Source organism: Mobula birostris, chromosome 5 (genome assembly GCF_030028105.1).
Source record: "Mobula birostris isolate sMobBir1 chromosome 5, sMobBir1.hap1, whole genome shotgun sequence".
NCBI lineage: Eukaryota > Metazoa > Chordata > Chondrichthyes > Myliobatiformes > Myliobatidae > Mobula > Mobula birostris.
In genome coordinates this window covers 49,441,561-49,466,809 of record NC_092374.1, presented here as the reverse complement: position 1 = coordinate 49,466,809, position 25,249 = coordinate 49,441,561, and positions in this window count along the sequence as shown.

Here is a 25,249-nt window from a genome sequence, read left to right as displayed (position 1 = left end):
TTATATTCTGTGTTTTCACTCATTCTTTCTTGTTTTCACTTGCACAATTTGTTTCTTTTTTTATGCATGGGGGGATGATTTGTTGCTGATTGTGCATTTTTTTTTGCATGTTGGGGGTGGGATTGATGTTTTTCTTTGAATGGGTCCCATGGTTTTCTTTGTTTTATGGCTGTCTGGAGAAGATAAATCTCAGGGTTGTATACTGCATACATACTTTGATAATAAATGCACTTTGAACTTTGAACTTTTGAAATGGCTGAGGCTACCACTCTCTGTAGTCTAGTGCATTCCCGTGTGTTGGAGTTTCCAGATCAGAACATGATACTACTAGTTAAAATGTTTTCCACTGCACATTTTTAGAAGTTTGTCAGTCTCTAGTGACATTCTGAAACTCGTTAAACTTCTAAGAAAGTAGCGACACTGACGTTTGGGCCCAGTATGGGTCCTCCAAGATGTTGATACCCAAGACCTTGAAGCTGCTCATCCTTTCCAGTGCATTATTTATTTTTAATTTATTTATGGGATGGGGGCATCGCCAACTGTCAGCATTTATTGCCCATCCCTAGTTGCCCTTGAGAACGTGGTGATGAGCTGCCTTCTTGAACTGCTGCAGTCCCTGAAGTGTAGGCACACCCACAGTGCTGATAGGGAGAGAATTCCATGATTTTGACCCAGCGACAATGAAAGAAAGGTGTTAATTTTCCAGGTCAGGATGGTAAGTGACTTGGAGAGGAATTTCCAAGTGGTGGTGTTCCCAGGTATCTGCTGTTCTTGTCCTTCTAGATGGAAATGGTCGTGGGTCTGGAAGGTGCTGCCTTAGGAACTTTGGTGTGTTGTTGCAGTGCATCTGCAGATAGGACATCCTGCTGCAACTGTCCATCGATGGTGGAGGGATTGCATGCTTGTGGAAGGGGTACCAGTCAAATGGGCTGCCTTGTACTGGATGGTGTCAAGCTTCTTGAGTGTTGATGGAGCTGCACTCATCCAGGCGAGTGGCGAGTATTTCATTGCACTCCTGACCTAAGCCTTGTAGATGGTGGACAGGCTTTAAGGAGTCAGGAGCTGAGCTACACGCCGCAGCATTCCTAGTCTTTGACTTCCTCTGGTAGCCACGGTGTTTATATGGCTAGACCAGTTCAGTTTCCTGTGAGTGGTAACCCTCAGGATGTTGATAGTAAGGGGTTCAGTGATGGTGCTGCCACTGAATGTCAAAAGAAAATGGTCTTGTGCTTGTTCATCTGAGTTTCCTTTTCCAAAGTCCACAGTCACTTTCTTGGTGTTGCTTACAATGAACACCATTCAACCACCTATCCTAACCCACTCCTATATCAGCGTCGTGATTCTCACAATAAGAGTGGCATCATCGGTGCCCTGCAGTGCAGACACGATTCTCAAATGCATATGGCAAAATCTTAGTAATATTAGAGATAAATGCTTCATCTGTTTTAGCAATGAATCTGCACAAAAAGTCATCAGTGGACTCGACTTGTTTGATGCTTTGGGATATTCAATATCCTCTTAAATCCCTTTGGAAAGCAGATAGGATAATAGTTCAGCAGCATTTCTGAAGAATAGTTATTGCACCAAATGAACAGTTCATGGAATCTCCAGGCTGGTGTTCTGGAGTGTCAGTACTTGCCCAGAGTGCTCCCCTCCTTTCTGCAACGTTGTGCAAAGGTTAGGGCAATAGCACATTGTTGCAGTGGATCAGAGTGTTTGCAACAATGATTTTGATTTGGAGGTGTTTGATGCTGACACTAGATACTCATTCACATTACCAGCGCTGAAATCCCTACCTTGAAGTAAAGCTAAATGACTCAACCCTTACTGCAGGCAGTTTTGAAATAAACAACGTAAAATACCTTAAACAAGGAAATTTTGATTCAAATCCATACAGCAGAAACAAGTCTGATAGACAATTGAAATAACATTGTTCTGACTGCTTGCAGATTGATATTGTTTGTTGCCATTTTCCGAGAAGGCAGTGAGAACGACTGCTGGATCTTTGGCATTCAAGGCATGCAAGGCATTTTTGACTCTTAAGATGTGCCATGCTTTTTGCATCATATTGCAGTCTCAACTCCTCCAATGTTCTACAATGCTCCAGCAACCAGTCCACGTTTTATTTATTTAATTAATTGAGTTATTTAGAGACACAGCGCGGAATAGGCTCTTCCGGCCCTTCGAGCAACCTGCTGATTTAACCCTAATCTAACCACAAGCCAAGTTACAATGAACAAGTAACCCACATGTTTGGACTGTGGGAGGAAGCTGGAGCCCCCGGGAAAAAAAAAACTCATGCATTCCATGGGAAGGACATACAGACTCCTTACAGAGGACACTAGGATTGGGCTCTGATGCCCTGATTTGTAATAGCATCACGCCAGCCACTACATAGCATCGTGTTCTGAATAGTTATAGGCCCAATGCTTTACTCTGCTACATTCCCCACCATCTAAACTTAAGTCTATTGATTGGATTGACTGTGAGCCAGTTCTACCAATTCAGGTCCATTCCCTGTTCAAACGAAGATCGGTATGGACTTTGTCACATCCACTACTTAGGTCAACTCCAGATATTCCAGCCATTTTCATTCTCATCACTGTCTGTAATGTATTCATACAATTGCAGATAAGATATATGAAAATGTGGCCAGAAGTCGAGATAGGTATGGCAGACCAGACTTTATTACTTAGAGCTTAGGCGAGATCTTATAGAAGTGTATAAAATTATGAGGGATATAAATAGGGTGAATGCACTGAGTCTTTTTTTCCAGGCCTGGAGAATCATGAACTTAAAGAGCATAGGTTAAGAAGAGAGGAGAAAGATTTAATGGAAACATATGGGGCAACTTTTCCACATTGAGGATCTTACACACCATATGGAATAAACTGCCAGAGGAAGTGGTTGGGGTTGGTGGAATAATATTTTAACGGTATTTGGGCGGGTACATAGATAGGAAAGGTTTACAAATGCAGGCAACTAGGAAGCCTGGGTGGGTATCTTGGTTGCTATCAGTTGCCAAGGATTTGTTTCCTTCATTCTGGCTCTATACTCTAAATGAGTAGGCACTGGTCCATTTCAGAAGTGTTGCATTGTGCGAGGTCAATATTCATGGCAGCTAAGGACACCAAATTTCCTTTATGTGAATCAGTGTTTCTGCAACCATCCAGAAATTATCTGGTGATACAATGATAGTAATTTTTATTTATTTGTTTAATTAACAGAGCAAGTCCCACAATTTGCATGTTAGGATGTAAGCATGCATCTCCTTAATCCAGACTACTGGATTATTAGTCCTGCAATTTAACTACAAAATACTGTATTCCAGAATCTGAGAGAAAGTGAAAATGTTTCTTTAACCTTTAATAGCACACACAGAACGCTGGAGGAACTGAGCAGGTCAGGCAGCATCTATGGAGAGAAATAAACAGTTGATGTTTTGGGCTGAGGCTCTTCATCAGGTTTCGGGTCTTGGGCCTCCCGTAGATGCTGCCTGACTTGCTGAGTTCCTTTAGCTTTAAGTGTGTGTTTCTCTGTATTTCTAACTTCTGCAAAATTTCTTATATTTGTGTCCATAACCTTTAAAACCACTACATTTGCTTTTTCTCATTCTTTGGTCAAAATGATTATTTTATAGACTTCTATAGAAGGGTAATGTTATTTCTTGCCCCATAATTGCTGTCACCCCATCCAGTTTTTGTTATCTAACTGTGTAATATACGTGCGGCTTGCTGCCTTATCATAAAGAGAGAAGTCTGGAAGGTTTTCCCTGGTTGCCATGTGTTACTAATACTAATGGTATAGTGAATGCATTTTCCCTGATTGCAATTTCAACTAATTGCAAGAAATTAAGCAAGCACTTGACATTTTCCCATTATATTTACAATGTCATAGATAAGTGTTCACAGTCATCATTGTCCAGCGCTCTGAGCACTTTGAGAATACATGTACGTGCCAATTTGTGCACATGATATTGTGTCTATTAGTTTTAAAGGTGAAGGCATTCCTCGCTGTCGTTAAAAGAAAGTACCAACCAAGTAGCCAGCAGCAACTCCAAACCAAGAAAATAAGGAAATATAAATAATTAACTTGGTTTTTCAGATTCTCGGTGGGGACCTTGGATTAAAGATCAGTGCCGGTCCCAGAATACAGAGATCAATGTGTTGTGTGTGGTGTAATAGCTCCAATAATTTCTCTGCAATCCTCTTCCCCTCTGTGCAAACAAAAAGAGCTAATCCTAACTATCATGGGTATTTTACTCAAGGGAACAAAATGTCTACAGATCAAAAGCAGGTAGATAGCAATTGCCATAGATGTGGATAAGAGATAACATGAGCTTTCTTTGTCTTTGAAGTGTTTCTCCTGCATTCTGAACAAGAAAGGTATCAGGATCAAAATAATGTAACTGTTAGAACACGAACTTTTCTTTTACTCACTCTTTTCAGATGTCTTGGAAGACATATGTGGGAGCCTCATGATGATATATATTAATTGAGATGGGATAATATAGTTAAAAATACAGAATTATATTCATGCTTGCAGGCTGGACTACCTCCCAGTTCCTGCTCCTGCCCACCCAACACTGCAAGTAGGAGCTTCCACCTTCCTCGGTCTAAGACTGTGTTGAAAGCCAATCAGACTGAAACCCTGTGTCGGGGATTTGCCTATGCTAGCTGTGCACCAAATGAATATTCACTCACTGGCCACTTTATTAGGTACAGGAGGTACCTAATAAAGTGGTCACTGAGCGTGTATTCATGGTTTTCTGCTGCTGTAGTGCATCTATTTCAAGGTTCAACGTGTTATGCATTCAGAGATGCTCTTTTGCATGCCACTGTTGTAATGCATGGTTACTTGAGTTACTGTCAACTTAGTGTCAGCTTCATCTAATCTGGCCATTCTCCTCTGACCATTCTCATTAACAAAGCATTTTCACCCACAGAACTGCCGCTCGTGGGATGTTTTTTTCTTTTTCACACCATTATCTGTAAACTGTAGAGACTATGGTGTGTGAAACTCCCAGTGGATCAGCAATTTCTGAGATACTGAAACCATGCCACCAGGCACCGGCATTCATTCCATTGGCATAGTCACTTAGATCACATATCTTCTCCATGTTGATATTTGGTCTGAACCTCTTGACCCTGTCTGCATGCTTTTATGCATTGAGTTGCTGCCACATGATTGGGTGATTAGATATTTGCATTTACGAGTAGGTGTACAAGTGTACCTAATAAAGTGGCCACTGAGTGGAAATGATACCAGATAGGAAGGTTATTCAGGCGCAATGCTTCTTCCTCCACTCAGATTTGGCACGCTCCATGTTTACTGATCACCTGATGCTTGACCAAACGAAGGTCAAACTGGATGACAAGGTAGTGTAAGGCTAATCCACCACAGTCTGTAAGGCGTTTGTACATTCTCCGTGAGACTGCATGGGTTTCCTCTGGGTGCTCCGGTTTCCTTCCACTTTCTAAAGACATACATGTAAAGTGGTTAATTTCTCACATGGGTGTCATTGGTTAGTGCAGGCTCTTTGGGCCAAGAGGGGCTGTGACTGAGTTATATCTCTAAAGATATAAATAAGTAAAAGATTGCCTCCAATATCTATATTTTCTTTATTCTCTTATTATAATTGATTCATTGCAAGGGAGTTTCTCATGCATACAGGTTAACTTGGGTAGTCTGAGTGAATAGCATTGGTATAAGGGTGATCAGGAAGGCAGATAAGGCCCAGCAGCATAAAGCAATTCAACTCAACTCTTCTCCAATATCCTCCCTCCTTGCAGCCTTCCCTTAGTCAACCATCCCTACCTACATCCTGCTCCAACACCTTTCCTTTCCAGCACTCTGAGATTCGCTATCTCAGAGCGTTTCCTCCTCCACAAACACCCAACCTACAAGCCAGTCCATGGACCTCTTCTACTCTTCCACTGCTTCTACTTCAGTCACTTTTAAATCTTTTCCCTCTCTTTTAAAATCAATGTCTTCTAGTTTTGATCCCCTTTCCTCAAGAAAAAGATCATTTGCATTAATCATCACTTTCTATGCCCCTCACAATTTTATCAGAATCAGGTTTAATATCACTGGCATATGTCGTGAAATTTGTTGTTATGCAGCAGCAATACTTTGCAATACATAATCATAAAAAACTGTAAATTATTGTAAGAAGTACATGTATTTTTTTAAAAAAATTATGTAAGTAGTGCAAAAAGAGAGAAAAAAAGTGGTGAGGTAGTGTTCATGGGTTCAATGTCCATTCAGAACTCTGATGGCAGAGGGGGAGAAAGTATTCCTGAATCATTGAACGTGTGCCTTCAGGCTCCTGTACCTCCTCCCTGGTGGTAGCAATGAGAAGAGGAGACGTCCTGCGTGATGGGGTCCTTAATGATGGGTGTCATCTTTTTGAGGCATAGCTGATGAGGATGTCCTAGATGTTGGTGAGACTAATACTCATGATGGAGCTGACTGAGTTCACGACTTTCTGCAGCTTATTTCAATCACGTGCAGTGTCTCCCTCCACTCCCCACCGTAACAGATAGTTGACACAACCAGAGTGCTCTCCATGGTACAGCTGTAGAAATTTACGAATGTCTTTGGTGACATACCAAATCTTCCTGAAACTCTGAATGAAGTATAGCCACTTTGTAACTGTATTAAAATGTTGGACCCAGGATAAATCGTCAGAGAAGATGACACCCAGGAACTTGAAATTGCTCACTCTTTCCACCTCTGATCTCTCGATGAGGACTGGCATATGTTCCCTCATCCTACCCTTTCTGAAATCCACGATCAATTTTTTGGTCTTACTGACGTTGAGTGCAAGGTTGTTGCTGCAGCTCGATTCTACCAGCTGATCTATCTCGTTCCTGTACACTTTCTCATCACCATCTGATATCCTGCCAACAATAGTTGTGTCATCAGCGAATTTAGATTAGATTAGATTATGAGGACATGCAGTCCTCTTTTATTGTCATTTGGTAATGCATGCATTAAGAAATGATACAATATTTCCTCTGGTGTGATATCACAAAACACAGGACAGACCAAGACTGAAAAAACTAACAAAACCACATAATTATAACATATAGTTACAACAGTGCAAAAATACCATAACTTGATGAAGAACAGTGCATGGCACAGTAAAAGAGTTCAAAGTTTCTCGAAAGTCCCACATCTCACACAGACAGGAGAAGAAAGAAAACTCTCCCTGCCATGCCCGACCACAGTCCGACTCTGAGTCGTCCGAAAACTTCAAGCCTCTGATCAGCCCTCTGACACTGAGTACCAAGCACCATCTCTATCCGAACAATTCAACCTCAGTCTCGGTCGCCAGCAGCAGGCAAAGCCAAGGATTTTGAGGCCTTCCCTCCAGAAGATTCTCGATCGCGAATGGCAGCAAACTGGCGTTTCAGAAATTTCTCCAGATGTTCCTCTGTGCTTTCACATCTGTCTCCATCAAATCAGAATTGTCCACGGCCCCTATTTAACGGATACGATATCATTTTCACCAGAGAGATGGCATTTGAGCTGTGCCTAGCCACACAGTCAATGGTATAGAGAGAGTGGAGTAGTGAGCTAAGCACACATCCTTGAGGTTTGCCAGTGTTGATTATCAGCGAGATGGAGATGTTATTTCTGATCTGTATAGACTATGATCTTCTGGTGACAAAGTCAAAAATCCAGTTGCAGAGGGAGGTAAGGGGGCCCAAGTTTTGGAGCTTCTTGATCAGATCTATAGGAATTACTGTGGTAAGCACGGAGCTGTAGTCAATGAACAACAGCCTGACCTACGTATTAGAATTATCCAGGTGATCTGAGGACACGTAAAGAGCCAATGAGATCACATCTGCTGTAGACCTATTGTGGCGATAGGCAAATTGCAGTGGGTCCAGGTCCTTGCTTAGGCAGGAGTTGATTCTCACAAACCACTTCATCACAGTAGATGTGAGTGCTCCTGGATGATAGTCATTAAGGCAGTTCACCCTGCTCTTCCTGGGCACTGGAACAATTGTTGCCCTTTTGAAGCAACAACTGTAACAATGAGGGATTGTACACACCCACCATTGGTTGGCACAAGTATTTTGGGCCTACCAAGTATTCTTTTAGCTGTTGCCTTGCGAGGGTTCACCTCCTTGAAAAATGTTCTGATGTTGATCTCCAAGACAGAGATCACAGGGTCACTGAATATTGCAGGTTTCTTCATTGCTGTAGTTTTATTTTCCCTTTCAAGGTGAGCGTAGAAGACACTGAGTTCACCTGGGAGTAAAGCATCACTACCATTCATGGTGTTAGGTTTTTTTTTGTAGGAAGTAGTCGCTTGCAAACCCTGCCAGAGTTGATGTGCATCTGATTCCACTTCTAACCTCATTCAGATTTGTTCTTTACCTCTTGAGGGCGCCCTCTGTAAGTTGTACCTGGCCTTCTTGTATAGTCCTGGATCACCATACCTGAATGATCTCGCCTTCAGCAGACTATGAATCTCCCGATTCTCCCATGGCTTTTGATTCAGCTATATACGGTATAATCTCATAGGCACACACTTATCCACACAGGTTTTAATAAAGTCAGCAACAACTGTGGCATATTCATTCAGGCTCAAGGACAAATCCTTGAATACTGTCCAGTCTACTGACTCAAAGCAGTCCTGTAAGCACACCTCCGCCTCCCTTGACCATACCTTCTTGGTCCTCTACTGGTGCTGTGGTCTCTAGTCTCTACCTATACTCAGGGAGAAGAAGTACTGCCAGGTGATCAGACTTTCCAAACTGTGGGTGTAGGATGGCACAGTAAGTGGTTTTAATGGTAGTGTGATAGTGGTTCAGTGTGTTGGCTTCTCTGGTTCCATAAGTGATATATCAGTGATAATTATTTAGAGACTGTTTCAAGCTGGCCTGGTTAAAACCCTCCAAGATGATGAGGAAGGCATCAGGATGCACTGTTTCATGCCTGTCAATCATGTTGCTCAGTTTGTTCAGAGCCTGTTGACATGGACCTGAGATGGAACAGACACCACGACCAAGATGATGGCTGAAAACTCCTGCGGCAGATAAAATGGATGAAACTTGATTACTAGATGTTCCAGGTCAGGTGAGCAGGACTGAGGCAGAACCACCACATTTGTGCATAATAAGGAGTTAATCATAAAACATGCTCCACCTCCTCTGCCTTTGAAAGACTCAGCGGTCCTATCTTGGTGGTGAATTGTGAAGACAGTGAGCTGTATCGCTGCATCCGGAAAGGCGGGGGATAGCCAAGTCTCAGTGAACAAAAAGCACAGCAGACTCTGATGTCTATCTGGTATAGCAATCTTGCTCTGAGATCTACAATTCTATTTTCCAGATTCTGTACATTTGCCAGAAGAGTAGACAGCAGTCGAAGTCGGAACCCTCTTCTCCTTAAATGACCTTTTAATCCAGCATGGCATTCTCTCTTCTGCTGTCTTAAAGGTGAACCGCACTTGCGACCGGAGACTGCTGTCTGAGGTTCATTGACTGAGTAGCGATAGGTAAGGTTAAGTGGTTAACAAAGGATTTAATTTTTTGTTGATAAAGTACTTTGAAGTATTCATGGATTTCCTGAAACATCACTGTAAAATTGAGTTCCACATGGACTACAACTTGTACATAAAACACAAGTCCATTATAAATTAAATGCGATTATACAGAACATAGAACATAGAACTGTACAGTACAGTTAAGGCCCTTTGGTCCACAATGTTGTCCCCACAGATGCTGCTTAAACTGCTGAGTTCCTGCATCAGATGGAAAGTTGCTTCAGTATCTGCGGTCTCTTTTGTCTCCATTGTACTTGTCCACTGCAAAGTCCCTTCTAGGCATGCTGACTTCGAAGATGTATTCCTTCTCTCACTGATGGAACTTCTGTGAGATCTTCTCCCACTTCTCCCTCTCCATGAATTCCGCTGCTCTCCTGCTCCTTGACCACATTCTTAACCCACCAACCTAGCCCTCCAAAAGCACCCTGACCCCGACGGCAGTCCACTAATTGCTCTAAGTCTCTGTCTCACCACTGCTGTCCCCTTTTTTCACTGGCCATTTCGCTTCTCCACTTTTAGTCCTGATGCAGGGTTATGACCCAAAATATTGACTTTTCCTTTCCCCTGCACAGATGCTGCTCGACTAGCTGAATTTCTGCAACAGATTGTTTGCCGCTCCAGGTTCCAGCATCCAGCATCTGTAGTCTCTTGTGCCTCTACTGCAGGCCATTTCCCTCTCCAGCCACTCTGTGGACACTGCTTTAGCTTCTAATTTTGTTTCTCTCGGACTGATATAATGTATCTCACTGTACTCAGCACAGGAAACTTAACATAGAACATAGAACATAGAATAGTACAGCACAGTACAGGCCCTTCAGCCCACAATGTTGTGCTGACCCTCAACCCCTGCCTCCCATATAAGCCCCCACCTTAAATTCCTCCATATACCTGTCTAGTAGTCCCTTAAACTTCACTAGTGTATCTGCCTCCACCACTGACTCAGGCAGTGCATTCCACGCACGAATCACTCTCTGAGTAAAAAACCTTCCTCTAATATCCCCCTTGAACTTCCCACCCCTTACCTTAAAGCCATGTCCTCTTGTATTGAGCAGTGGTGCCCTGGGGAAGAGGTGCTGGCTATCCACTCTATCTATTCCTCTTATTATCTTGTACACCTCTATCCTGTCTCCTCTCATCCTCCTTCCCTCCAAAGAGTAAAGCCCTAGCTCCCTTAATCTCCGATCATAATGCATACTTTCTAAACCAGGCAGCATCCTGGTAAATCTCCTCTGTACTCTTTCCAATGCTTCCACATCCTTCCTATAGTGAGGTGACCAGAACTGGACACAGTACTCCAAGTGTGGCCTAACCAGAGTTTTATAGAGCTGCATCATTACATCACGACTCTTAAACTCTATCCCTCGACTTATGAAAGCTAACACCCCATAAGCTTTCTTAACTATCCTATCTACCTGTGAGGCAACTTTCAGGGATCTGTGGACATGTACCCCGAGATCCCTCTGCTCCCCCACACTACCAAGTATCCTGCCATTTACTTTGTACTCTGCCTTGGAGTTTGTCCTTCCAAAGTGTACCACCTCACACTTCTCCGGGTTGAACTCCATCTGCCACTTCTCAGCCCACTTCTGCATCCTATCAATGTCTCTCTGCAATCTTTGACAATCCTCTACACTATCTACAACACCACCAACTTTTGTATCGTCTGCAAACTTGCCAACCCACCCTTCTACCCCCACACCCAGGTCGTTAATAAAAATCATGAAAAGTAGAGGTCCCAGAACAGATCCTTGTGGGACACCACTAGTCATAATCCTCCAATCTGAATGTACTCCCTCCACCACCACCCTCTGCCTTCTGCAGGCAAGCCAATTCTGAATCCACCTGGCCAAACTTCCCTGGATCTCATGCCTTCTAACTTTCTGAATAAGCCTACTGTGTGGAACCTTGTCAAATGCCTTACTAAAATCCATATAGATCACATCCACCGCACTACCCTCATCTATATGCCTGGTCACCTCCTCAAAGAACTCCATCAGGCTTGTTAGACACGCTCTGCCCTTCACAAAACCATGCTGACTGTCCCTGATCAGACCATGATTCTCTAAATGCCCATAGATCCTATCTCTAAGAATCTTTTCCAACAGCTTTCCCACCACAGACGTAAGGCTCACTGCTCTATAATTACCTGGACTATCGCTACTACCTTTTTTGAACAAGGGGACAACATCGCCTCCCTCCAGTCCTCTGGTACCATTCCCATGGACAACGAGGACATAAAGATCCTGGCCAGAGGCTCAGCAATCTCTTCCCTCGCCTCGTGGAACAGCCTGAGGAATATTCTGTCAGGCCCCGGGGACTTAACCATCCTAATGTATTTTAACAGCTCCAACACCTCTTCTTCCTTAATATCAACATGCTCCAGAACATCAATCTCACTCATATTGTCCTCACCATCATCAAGTTCCCTCTCATTGGTGAATACCGAACAGAAGTATACATTGAGGACCTCGCTCACTTCCACAGCCTCCAGGCACATCTTACCACCTTTATCTCTAATCAGTCCTACCTTCACTCCTGTCATCCTTTTGTTCTTCACATAATTGAAGAATGCCTTGGGGTTTTCCTTTACCCTATTCGCCAAGGCCTTCTCATGCCCCCTTCTTGCTCTTCTCAGCCTCTTCTTAAGCTCCTTTCTTGCTTCCCTATATTCCTCAATAGACCCATCTGATCCTTGCTTCCTAAACCTCATGTATGCTGCCTTCTTCCTCCTGACTAGATTTTCCACCTCACTTGTCACCCATGGTTCCTTCACCCTACCATTCTTTATCTTCCTCACCGGGACAAATTTATCCCTAACATCCTGCAAGAGATCTCTAAACATCGACACATGTCCATAGTACATTTCCCTGCAAAAACGTCATCCCAATTCACACCCACCAGCTCTAGCCTTATAGCCTCATAATTTGCTGTTCCCCAATTAAAAATTTTCCTGTCCTCTCTGATTCTATCCTTTTCCATGATAATGCTAAAGGCCAGGGAGCGGTGGTCATTGTCCCCCAGATGCTCACCCACTGAGAGATCTGTGACCTGACCCGGTTCATTCCCAAGTACTAGATCTAGTATGGCATTCCCCCTAGTCGGCCTGTCCACATACTGTGACAGGAACCTGTCCTGGACACATTTAACAAACTCTGCCCCATCTAAACCCTTGGAACTAATCAGGTGCCAATCAATATTAAGGAAGTTAAAGTCACCCATGATAACAACCCTGTTATTTTTGCACCTTTCCAAAATCTGCCTCCCAATCTGCTCCTCTGTATCTCTGCTGCTACCAGGGGGCCTTTAGAATACCCCCAATAGAGTAACTGTTCCCCTCCTGTTCCTGACTTCCACCCATACTGACTCAAAAGAGGATCCTGCTACATTACCCACCCTTTCTGTAGCTGTAATAGTATCCCTGACCAGTAATGCCACCCCTCCTCCACTTTTTCCGCCCTCTCTATCCCTTTTAAAGCACTGAAATCCAGGAATATTGAGAATCCATTCCTGCCCTGGTGCCAGCCAAGTCTCTGTAATGGCTACTACATCATAATTCCATGTATGTATCCAAGCTCTCAGTTCATCACCTTTGTTCCCGATGCTTCTTGCATTGAGGTACACATTTCAGCCCTTCTACCTTACCGTCTTTACACCGTTTATTCTGCTTCTCTTTCCTCAAAACCTCTCTATATGTTAGATCTGGCTTTACTCCATGCACTTCTTTCACTGCTCTATCGCTCTGGGTCCCATCTCCCTTGCAAATTAGTTTAAACCCTCCCGAACCATGCCAGCGAATCTACCTGCAAGGATATTGCTCCCCCTCGAGTTCAGGTGCAACCCATCCAATCTATACAGGTCCCACCTTCCCCAGAAGAGATCCCAATGATCCAAAAATCTAAAACCCTGCTCCCTGCACCAACTCCTCAGCCACGCATTCAGCTGCCATCTCCTCCAATTCTTACCATCACTGTCACGTAGCACTGGCAGCAATCCTGAGAATGCCACCCTTGAGGTCCTGTTCTTCAGCCTTCTGCCTAGTTCCCGAAACTCACACTTCAGGACCTCATCCCTCTTCCTGCCTAGTAGGAACCTTCTCCTTGTTACTCTGAAGGAGAATATTATGCCACGGATGTATCAGCCAAATTATCTTAACATGGTATTTGTGTATATTTGGCAAAATGTCGTGTTCATAGCCTGCTTCTTAAAATAGTTCATTTTGCATAGCTCTTAATGAATCTATATTTTGTTAGAGACCTCATTGTATCAGTTATTTATATTGGCCAGATATCAACATTGTTGGATTGTCATCGAGTGTTGTGAGTTTGCGTGCGATGAATTCATTCTTTACAAGTCCTACTTTTCAGAAAAGTTATTCAACTTGAATGAAATGCCCTTTCTATTTTTATGAGGCCTTTCTCCCGATTTGGGTAATGTTGCAGTTCTCATAAACCTGACTGTTTATTTGTATATTAACGGCCCCAGCATTTATAACACTTCATAACAAGAGTTTGTGATAAGAGGTTTCTTTAAGGACTCTCAATAAGTGTGAATTATTACTAATGGCGATGCTAATGCTTGGTTGCACTAGGCATTTCTTTAAGAAATTATGCCATTCAAATTCGAATACTGCTCTGCAAGCTTCAGACGATGTCAAGTGCAATCATTGTTATTACCATTGCCACAGTAATCAATTTAAGTCATAATGAAGGGAGCAGAAGGAAATCAATAGACTTTGAAATTGGCTCTAAAGTGAAGCTATCGTCTAAAAGCATTTGCCTGCAATTGTCCACATTAATGGAATCAAAAACATGGCTCTGTCATTCAGAAGCATCATGGTGCATAATTCACTTGAGTGAATAAGAACAGCAGAAGCTGCTTGATGCACTAGGAACCTCTCACTGAGAAAATGATAGCTGTACCATGAACCCCAATATCACGCTATTTCTTCATGCCAGTCAGGATTAATTAATCATGTCCATGGTTTCCCAGTGTTGCAAATAGATATTAACAGTTCCATCCAACACTTGCAATACCAGTAAGATTTTACATGATTAGGTTGTGTGAACATGGAAGAATTTTGGCTGCACGGCGTCATTTTATAACGAAAATGAACAGCAAACATCAACAGGAATATTATGGTGAGTGAATAAACTTTGGAAAGAAAATTATTTTTTGTAAATTACTTTGGAAAGAGAGTCATCTGTATCATCTGCACTTCCAATTTTAATATAAGAGCTTACAGAATTTTCATTACTTTAAAAAAAAACAATAAATAGTCTGAGTGCTTCAGTTGTTCCTTTAAAGCCAAACATTTTTGTGAATTTTCTTCTTGCAGTATTATTTTTGTCTTTTAATAACCAGCATTTGAAAGAAGGGTTCAATTTCCAGGCTCTCCACATCCTCTTGATCTTCCTAGATATCCACTGATGAATTTCCACTTCTGCCATTTTACACTGAATTGTACCACAATTCTTTGTTCCCCAAGTTTCGCTCATGCCATTCCACACTAGGTCTGATGACAGATCTATTTAGTTTACAGTAGTTGAACTGTAGAAAATCCATAAATATTCACTGTCTTTGGGAGATGTTAATTATTTTTGTTGCTGGTTAACTTTAAGGAAGGAGGAAACATCTAATTCCTAGAATTTTTTAATATGTGCAACTCCATCAGCTGTATGCATTAATTCAGCATTAGTAAGGGCTCACTGTCGTCAAGTTCTTGAACCAACCTGAAAAAGCTTACCGCTATCTCAGACTACTGTATATTTCTCTGTCTCTCTCAATATTGCATGTGTTGTTATGTTTATTTTCTTGTTTATTTTGTATATGTTTGTTAAGAATAATTTATGCTAATTTAAGTTTATGTTAACTTATGCTTGTCTGTCTTGTAATGTACTATGCTGCTGCTGCAATAAGCTAGTTTTCATGGTATTTACACCCTGGGTATATAATGCCTGTGACAGCAGTAAATTTGAAATGTGAAACACATAATCTGACTTTTTCTCTATACATGTGAACTCTTATTGCTATTGGTTTATTGCTATCGTACCGAGATACAGTGAAAAGCTTTTGTCTGTGTGCCATTCAGACAGATTACTCCATACACAAGAACAGTGAGATAGTTAAAAGAAAAAGAGAATGCAGAATATAGTGTTACAGTGAGAGAAAATGCAGTGCATGTAAGCAAATAGATATGCGTTAGGAATATAAAATTTGAAATAAACAAGTTGATTCCCTTTGACTTGGACAACTGTATGACTGAAAATATGAATTCCAGTCCTAAAGCCATGGAATATTCTCAAATTCTGTCAATGATTGCTTTTGATCTTCTATATTCCTTGATCCTTAGGCTTTAAGGCCTGGTTTTCCAGTGATCTTCAAATGGAGCTGTGTTTACATAAGTGTCTGCATTGAAAGAAGAAGGCCTTTGATTTAACAGCACTAAAATCTCACAGCACCTAGACAAACCAGGCTTGGTTTCAGTTTGTGCGGATGGCATGTGAAGACATATTCCTCACAGTCTTTGTCTCTGATTCTGATCTTGAAAATCATATTTTTAAGAAGGGGGATGATAGGGATCAAGAACTATTTTCAAAAGCCACGGAGTAGCTTGGGCATTAGTAATGCCAGTTTATGTGATCCAGAGAAATATTAACAGCCTAATGAAGCCCATTTTGCAGACTCACTTAGAACGACAAAGATGTCAGGTTTTAACAAGAATACCCTTGTGTTGAATGAATCTTACAGCTGCAAAAAATGCCTATAATTTGACCTGAAATCAAACTTTTGCTTGAAGCCATTGTTTTGGGCAGTGATAGAGTTCTTTTCTCAGCCTAAAAATTCAATCATATAACATGCCAAGTGTAGTAGAAGTGAAGTAAAGATATAATATCGATTGTGAATTGTGATTGGTAATTTACCACCTGCATTGTGTATAATGAAAGATTCAATTAAGGTATGGGCATGCACTTTGCGCATGCATGAAATTCATTAGTTGTTCAATGTACTTTGTGTTGTTGCTTAATGTAATGCAGTCAAAGCATTGCCTGGACCATAGACAGGAAATTGGATCTAAATCAGAATCGGATTTATGATCACTTACTTAGAAGACAAGAAATTTATTGTCTTGTAGTAGCAGTATAGTGCAAAGACATTAAATTATTTTAAATTTAAAAAATAAATATAATTTCTGTTTTTGCACTACTTACCTTAATTTGACTATTTAATATACATACATATATTTACTGTAATTTAGATTTTTTTCAATATTTGTTATGTATTGCATTATACTGCTGCTGCAAAGTTAACAAATTTCACGACATATGCCAATGATATTAAACTTGGTTCTGATTTGGATTCTAGGAAGTAGTGTTCATCGTTTCATAGACCATTCAGAAGTCTGATTTAGAGGGGAAGAAGCTGCTTCTGAATAATTGAGTGTACGTCTTCAGGCTTTTGCGCATGCTCTCTGATGGTAGCAATGAGTGGAGTGTACATCCCAGATGGTGAGAGTCCTTGTTGGTGTGAGAGAACAGGGTTATTTTTGGTAAAAGGACCATTAATTGCTTGTAATTTTGTGGGAGGCAGCAGGAGCACACTTTTTTCATGTCGACTACATAGTAGTTGAGCATGCAAGACTTTCCTGCAAGTGTTTGTTGGTGGGACTCATGAAGTTACTCAAGGTATGCAAGGATAGAGAAGAGATAAAAATTGATGTCTGCTTAAGAAAATGTCCCATACCAAAGTTCGTCATTCTAGTCAAATATCATCCTGATCAGCAAATATATTGACTTTCTTTTATTATTGCAAAGCTAAAATTCTGCATCTTCACGTTATCCATACTATAGTCATTGAAGAAGCGGCCTACTGTTGCCACCTAGAGGGAAATTAGGGAGGAGCAACAAATGGTGGCCTTCTCACCCTGTTAGAGTCTTCACTGCCCTATAGCCTCCTTCACTCTGCTGTGCTTCTTCCCAAGCTGAGGCGTGTTCATGCAAGAGAACTTGGCTCGGATTGCTAGTTGGTTTAGTAAATTGTGAAGATAGCTAACAAGTACAAAGTTTGCTGTAAGTGGCATCACTGGTGAACAGGCTGGTGAAGAAAGCATTTTGCAGTCAGGACATTGAGTAATGGAGTAGGGATGTTACTGAGATATTATTAGTGAGACAACAGTTGATGCACAGTGTATCGTTTTGGTTGGCATATTGAAAGAAATAGGTTATTAAATAAAAAGAATGAAGAGAAGGTGTACAAGGATGTTACCAGGATTTGGGGGTCTGAATTATAGGGAGAGGTTTGGCAGGCTAGGACTATACTCCTTGGGATATATGAGATTGAAGGGTGACCTTGTAAAGGTCCATAAAATTGCGAGGTGTACAGCTAGGTAGAATGCAGACAGGGAAGGGGAACTAAAAACTAGAGGCAGAGGTTAAGGGAGAGATGAAACATTTAAAAGGGACCAAGAGGTATATTCTTCATGCAGATAGTAGTGGGTAAATGAAAGGAAGTGGTTGAAGTAGAACATTTGGATAAACACTTGGGAAGGAGAGGCTGAGAGGGATATAGGCTAGACACAAGCAGATATGAAGAACCGGGTGGACACCATTGTTGTCATGGTTAAATAGAACCAGAGGACCTGCATCAGTGCTGTATTACTGTATAACACAATGACTCTCAGAAGAATCAGTCTGCAAAAAGAAACGACAGACTAGGTGTCTGAGCCAGAAGTTAGCAGAAAGAATAAAAGAATCCAAACACAGAACCTTTGGCCCATCTAATGCTGACCTGTTTTTCTGCCTAGTCCCATCCACATGCACCCTGACCATAGCTCTCCATACCCCTTTCAGCCATGTACCTTTACAAATTTCTCTTAAATGTAGCAATTACATCCACCATTCCTGTTAGCGAACTGTATCCATACTGAGTGAAGGAGTTCCTCTTCATGTTCCCTTTTAATATTCACCTTTCACCAATATTCCCCCTAGTTGTTATTTTTTTAACAACTGGGCAGTCCAGCCATTGTTCTGAGCAGGATCCTTATTAACACAGTCCGGAAACTGTGTGGGCACTCTAAATATTTGTTTTTTTGTAATATGTGTATCAAACAACCAAACTACAACTCAACATAGATAAACAATGTCAGGCAGTCAAAACAACTGACAGGGCACAATGGCTAAAATAAAAAATTATGATTAGATGGCATTGGTCATTTATTAACTATGAGTTACCATCTTCTATTCTGTATTTATTGTTACAACTTGTAACATTCTTGTAACTTGAATGCTGACAATGTAAATACGTTGAAACTCTAAAATGTTTCAAAGTAAATGTTATGGCACATTTATTATTTAGAAAATTTATGGATTATATTTATTAACACAATTAATTATATTTCACAATTATATTAATGTAGATTTCAAAATTATATTAGCATAATTTCAACATTATCTAAAAGAAGATTCCAGCTGCACAGCAACAAAGACAATGTGCGTGGGTGCATTTCAGTTACTGCATGGCTGCACACCTTCACAGCTTAGAGAGAACAGAGAAACAGATCACTTTAAACTTATAACCTCCTGTTCTAGTCTCACCCAACCTCAGGGGAAAAAGCCTACACACACACACACACACACACACACACACGCACATATATATATTCTATCTATATCCCTCATAATTTTGTATAGCTCTATCAAATCTCCCCTCATTCTCCTGTGCTCCAAGGAATAAAGTCCTAATTTATTCAACCTTTTCGTATAACTTGAGTCAAGTCCCACCGACATCATTGTAAACATTTTTCTGCACTCTTTTAAGCTTATTAATATCTTTCTTGTAAATGGGTGACACAAACTGAACAAAATGCTCCAAAATTGGCCTTATCAATGTCTTGTACAACTTCAATATAACATCTCAACTCCTATGCTCAATTGTATAATTTATGAAAGCAAATATACCAAAAGCTCTCTTTACAACCCTATCTACATGTGATACCACCCTCAGGTAATTATGAATCTGTATTCCCATGTCTCTTTTTTTCAACCACAGATTTTAGTGCCCTATCATTCACTGTGTAAGTTCTACCCTGATTTGTTCAGCTAAAGTGCAACATCTCACACTTATCTGCATTAAATTCAATCTGCCATTTTTTCAGCCCATGCTGAGTCCAGATCATGCTACAAGTTTTGATATCCTTCCTTGCTGTCCATTACACACCCAGTCTTGGTGTAATCTATCCAGTTTACCGCATCATCATTTAAATCATTAGTATACTGTAGATAATAACCAACGAAGAACCCAACTTCAATCCATGCAACACATCACTCAACACAGACTGATCTTCAATAGGACCAATTTGTCCCTTATTATCTTATTGCTCTTTATATATATATATATATATATATATATAGAAACTCTTGGGATTCTCTTTCATGTTGTTTTTCATGGCAACCACATGTCCTCATTTAGTCCACCTGATTTCTCTCTTAAGTGTCCTCTTGTATTTCTGATACTCCTCAACCACCTCTTTTGATCCTATCTGCCTGTACCTGATAAGTGCCTCCTTATTCTTTAGGGCTTCAATATCGATTGAAAGCCAAGGATACCTAAACCTGTTAGCCTTGCCTTTTATCCTAACAGGAACATTCCAATTCAATTTTGAAGGCCTCCCAGTTACCAAGCATCTTTTTGCTAGAAAGCAACCTATCCCTGAGCCCTGATGACTAATCCCACTCCTCCATTTATATTACCACCCCTCTACCTCGTCTAAAACAATGGAACCCTCAACATTGAGCTATCAGACTTGTCCCTCCTGCAACCAAGACTCAGTAATGGCTACAACATCATAATTCCATGCTCTAAGTTTATCAACCTAATCTACATTGAAATATGCACAGCACAGAGCATTAGTCCTACCATGCTCAATCTTGTGGTTTCTTTCTTTGCCTTCCCCAAAGGCACTCCACTAGCTGACCTGCCTTCTGGATCCCATCCCCTTGCATCTCTGAGCCCTCAGAGCAGCATGGGTTTGCTAATGCTGCCGAAGAAACATCAACTGGCTCAACTTCAGCACTCCTCTCTCCTCCTTGAAACGCACCCCCTTTGAACGCAATGGCCTCTACTCTCGTCACACCAATCTCAATCTTACCATCAAACCCACACACAAAGGGGGTGCTGTTGTAGTGTGACAGACTGACCTCTACCTTGCTGAGGACAGGTGGCAACACTCATACCTCCTCATACCCACCCCTTGAAGAGGACCTCACTCTAGACATTAGCAAGCTGTCTCTGACACCATCACTGACCTCATCAACTCTGGAGTGTTCCCATCCACTGCCATCAAACTCATGGTTCCCCTATCAAGCACTGCTCGCTTCTACCTCCTACCCAAGATCCACAAACCTGACTATCCAGGTAGGCTCATTGTCTCTGCCTGCTCCTGCCCCACTGAACTCATGTCCTCACACAGTGACTCCATTTTATCTCCCTTGGTTCAGTCCTTTCCCACCTACATCCTTAGCTCTTCTCATTCTCTCAATCTCCCTGGTCTTGACTGCTTCATTTTTCACCATGGATGTCCAGTCCCTATACACTTCTAAACCTCATCAAGAAAGATTTAAAGCTGTCTATTGTGTCTGGTGCTCCCAATGTGACCTCCTCTACACTGCCGAAACATGTGATAAATAGGGGGATCACTTCACCGAGCACCTCTGCTCCATCTGCCAAAATCAGAACTTCCCGGTGGCCCAACATTTTAATTCCTATTCCCATTCCTGTTTCAGCATGTCAGTTCATGGCCTCTTCTTGCACCATGATGAGGCCACCCTCAGGGTGGAGGAGCAAAAACTTAATATTTCGTCTGAGTAGCCTCCAACCTGATGACATAAATATCAATTTCTCCTTCCATAATTCGAGAATTGTGTGCAGCTCTGGTCACCTACAGGAAAGATACAAATAAGCTTGAAAGATTGCAGGGAAAATTTACAAGGATTTTGCTGGACTTGAAGTATAGATTGGGTAAATGTTCTGCAGGCTCTTCGCCCTGAGGTTAGGTGAGGATAAGAACTACGGGTTGTAGGTTTAGGACGAACCTGAGAGGAAACCTCTTCACTTAAATAGTGGTGTCAGTGTATAATGAGCTGTCAAGAAAGATGGTGGATGTGTGTTCAGTTGCTACACTTAAAAGAAGTTTGGATAGGTACATGAATGGGAGAGATATGGAGAACTGTGGTGCAGATGTGGTTAGATGGGACAAGGCAGAAAAATAAGTCAGCACAGACTAGCTGGCTGATGGGGCTGCTTCTCTTTTGTAGTGCTCTATGACTCTATTGCATGCTTAATTTGCTGTTCTCAGCTCATTGAGGGTATGGAAATTGTATGAAAATATTCTCAGAATAATAGCGATTGAAGAAGATAAACTATATGTGGGCTATAGAACATATAATTGTCTGCTTATGATGTGCTGAATTGATTCTACCGGTAATTAAATGTCTAAAGAAATGAATCTGTTCTGCTCAAACAACAACTCATCCCTCGATTCTCCGCATGTTCTAAGAATACCTTAAACACCTTTCCCATATTTGGCTCACCAACACAGGTGCATGACGTTTCAAGCACCCACCACTCCTGCATTAAAAAAAAACTTGCCTTGCACATCTTCCATGAACTTACCCCCACTCAGCTTAAATGCATACCCTCTGGTATGAGACATATCAGGAATGAGAGTCAAATTCTGATTGTCTACTCAATCCATACCTCTCCTAAATTTGGAACCTTCTGCCAAGTCTCTCTCAGCCTCTGATGCTCCAGTGAAAACAACCCAATTCTGTGTGGAATGACTGCGTCTCTTCTCCTGCTGGCACAAGTGGAGGGAGCGGGAGGGTTGATGCTTCTCCTGCTGCTTGTGCAATGGGAGGGGGAGGGGCATTGGGGATTCTAATGTTTCTATCATTCATTCCATGGGGTTTCTTGTTTCATGGATGTCTGCGAAGAGTAACAACTTCAGGCTGTGTGCTGTATACATTCTCTGATATTAAATTGAACCGTTTGAACCATTTGTTGCTTATTCTCAATGGCTACACCTCTGCCCATTTTTGCTGAAAATGTGTGTTGTTTGTAACTTGTATCTCATGCTGGAAAGTGATCAGAAATTACTGGTGAATGAGATCATTGACACAACCACAGAGTATGGAGAAATAGCATGGGACTGAGAGCCTTGAAAAATGAAATGGCCCAGAGCCATTAGGCTAAATAGACTTGTTCTACCCTGTATTTTATTCTGTGATTCCAATCCAAGGTCATTTGATGATTAGAGTCAATGCATGAAAACAGGCTCTTTGGTCCAATGGGCCCATGCCAACTAAGATTCCCATCTAAGATAGTCCACTTACATAGAGCATAGAACTGTATAGCACAGTACAAGCCCTTCTTCCCATGACTTTGTGCCAACTGAACATCACCTCCCTCCCACATAGCCCTCAATTTTCCTCTCACCCATACGCTTACCTAAGAGTTTCTTAAGTCTCCCTAAAAGACCTGGCCACTGTCACCACTTGGCAGCATGTTCAATGCAGCCACCATTCTCTGTGTAAAACACCTAACTCTGACATCCCCCTTATACTGTCCTCCAATCAGGGTAAAATTATGTCCTCTCAATTTAGCCATTTCCACCCTGGGAAAAGTCTCTGACAGTCCACTTGATCTATTGCTCTTATCATCTGATACATCTCCCTCAGGTCATCTCTCATCTTCCTTTGTTCCAAGAGAAGAGCCCAAGTTTGCATCATAACCAGCCACTGCCTGTAACTGCAGAAGGTGTCAGAAGGACTCTGCCGAGAGTCAACTACCGCAAGGCTGCTGGCCCAGACAGTATCCCTGGCAGAGTACTCAGGGAGTATGCACACCAGCTCATGGACATACTTTGAGACATCTTCAACACTTCAGTCATCCAGGCTGATGTTCCCACTTGTTTCAAATCAAAGCAAATGACTAGATGGACTGAAGGACCTGTTTCTGTGCTGTGGTATTCTATGACTCTGTGACTCTATCATCCCTGTACCAAAGGACTCTACAGCTTCAGAACTAAAGAATGACCACCTGGGAGTAATGTCACCAGTCGTCATCAATTGCTTTGAATTGCACGGAGAGGCACACATCAAAACATCTATTCCTGCCACACATGCGCACTTACAGAACCATCTGCAACAGATTCCATCACATCTGTCACGCATCTGGCCCTGATACACCTAGAAAAAAGGACATTTATGCCAGAATTCTTTTTCTGGATTTCATTTTGGCATTCCACTCCATTGTCCCACACTACCTTGGTAAATAAATTCCTACTCCTTGGTGAAACACCCTGGTTTCCTTGGCTGCCTAAGTCTAGGGAAGGCAACCTCTGGCCCCGCCAAACTTGTGAGATTGAGGTGCGCTCAATCCCACCCCAAACCTCAGTTTGTGTGGAAACTGTGTCGTTTGCTACCGTGTTACAAAGTAATGCCACAAAATAGCAGACAGCACACTACATACGATTAAAGGAATTATATTTATGAATCTTAACTGAAGGGTTAGTAAAGAAAAACAAAAAGAAAAGGGCCCATTCTAATTAAACAGTCAAATGTGCACAAGTTGGAGTTCACCTTGAACTTCTCTGTCACTCACGTGCTGGGCCCTCAGCCCACGTGAGAGCACACACCATCTTCCAAATGTCATTCGCAATCCATCTCGCATGCTATGACTGGTTCTCCCCAGCGTCTCCTCTCTTCATCTCCTTTTGCACAAAAGAAAACCTCAAGCCCATTTTTATTGTCCCTCACCAAGAAAACCTCCCGCTAACTGGATGGCACACATTCCACATCATCCCTTATCTTCAGCAATAACCCAAACAGGCTGAAAGTAGAACAGCAGCTCTTGCAGATCTGCTAAATGAAATACCTACAGCATAACAGTGAAGATGTGAACCAGGGCATTGCACTGGTGTAAATATACTATTGTGTAACTTGATGTGAGATTTCCTAGCCAACGGACCGCAGATAGTCATGGTGCACACCATGCTCAACCAGGGCACCTCCAGGGCTGTGTGCTGAGTCCACTGCTGTACATTCTGCTCACACATGACTGCACAGCCCAACACCCGAGTAATCACATTGTCAAATTCGCCAATTAAACGACAGTGGTAGGTCTCATCACCTACCATGATGAGACAGCCTACAAAGAGGAGGAGGAAGAGCGTGAAGTCTGGTTGCAAGCAAATAACCTATTTCTTAATGTCAACGAGACAAAGGAAATGGTTATTGACTTCAAAACAAAACTCACAACACTCACAGACCTCTTCACATCAATGGCAGAGCATAGGAAACTGCAAGGAGTTTTAAACTCCTGGGAGTGCTGTCTTGCATAACTTCTCAAGGTCCCAGAACACATCATCCACAAAAGTTTGCCAATACCTCTACTTTCTGTGAAGAGAGTTGGTCTATCCACACCAATACTGACAACCCTCTACAAATGTGCAGTAGGAAGCATGTTAACAAGGTGCATTACTGTGTGGTATGTAAACTGTGTAGCGGCAGACGGGAGGGCTCAACAAAGGGTAGTTGAAACTGCCCAACCCATCACCGGCACCAGCCTACTGGCTGTCAAGAACACATAGAGAAAAGTGTCAGAAAAAGACCAGCAATATCATGCTCCACTCCCATT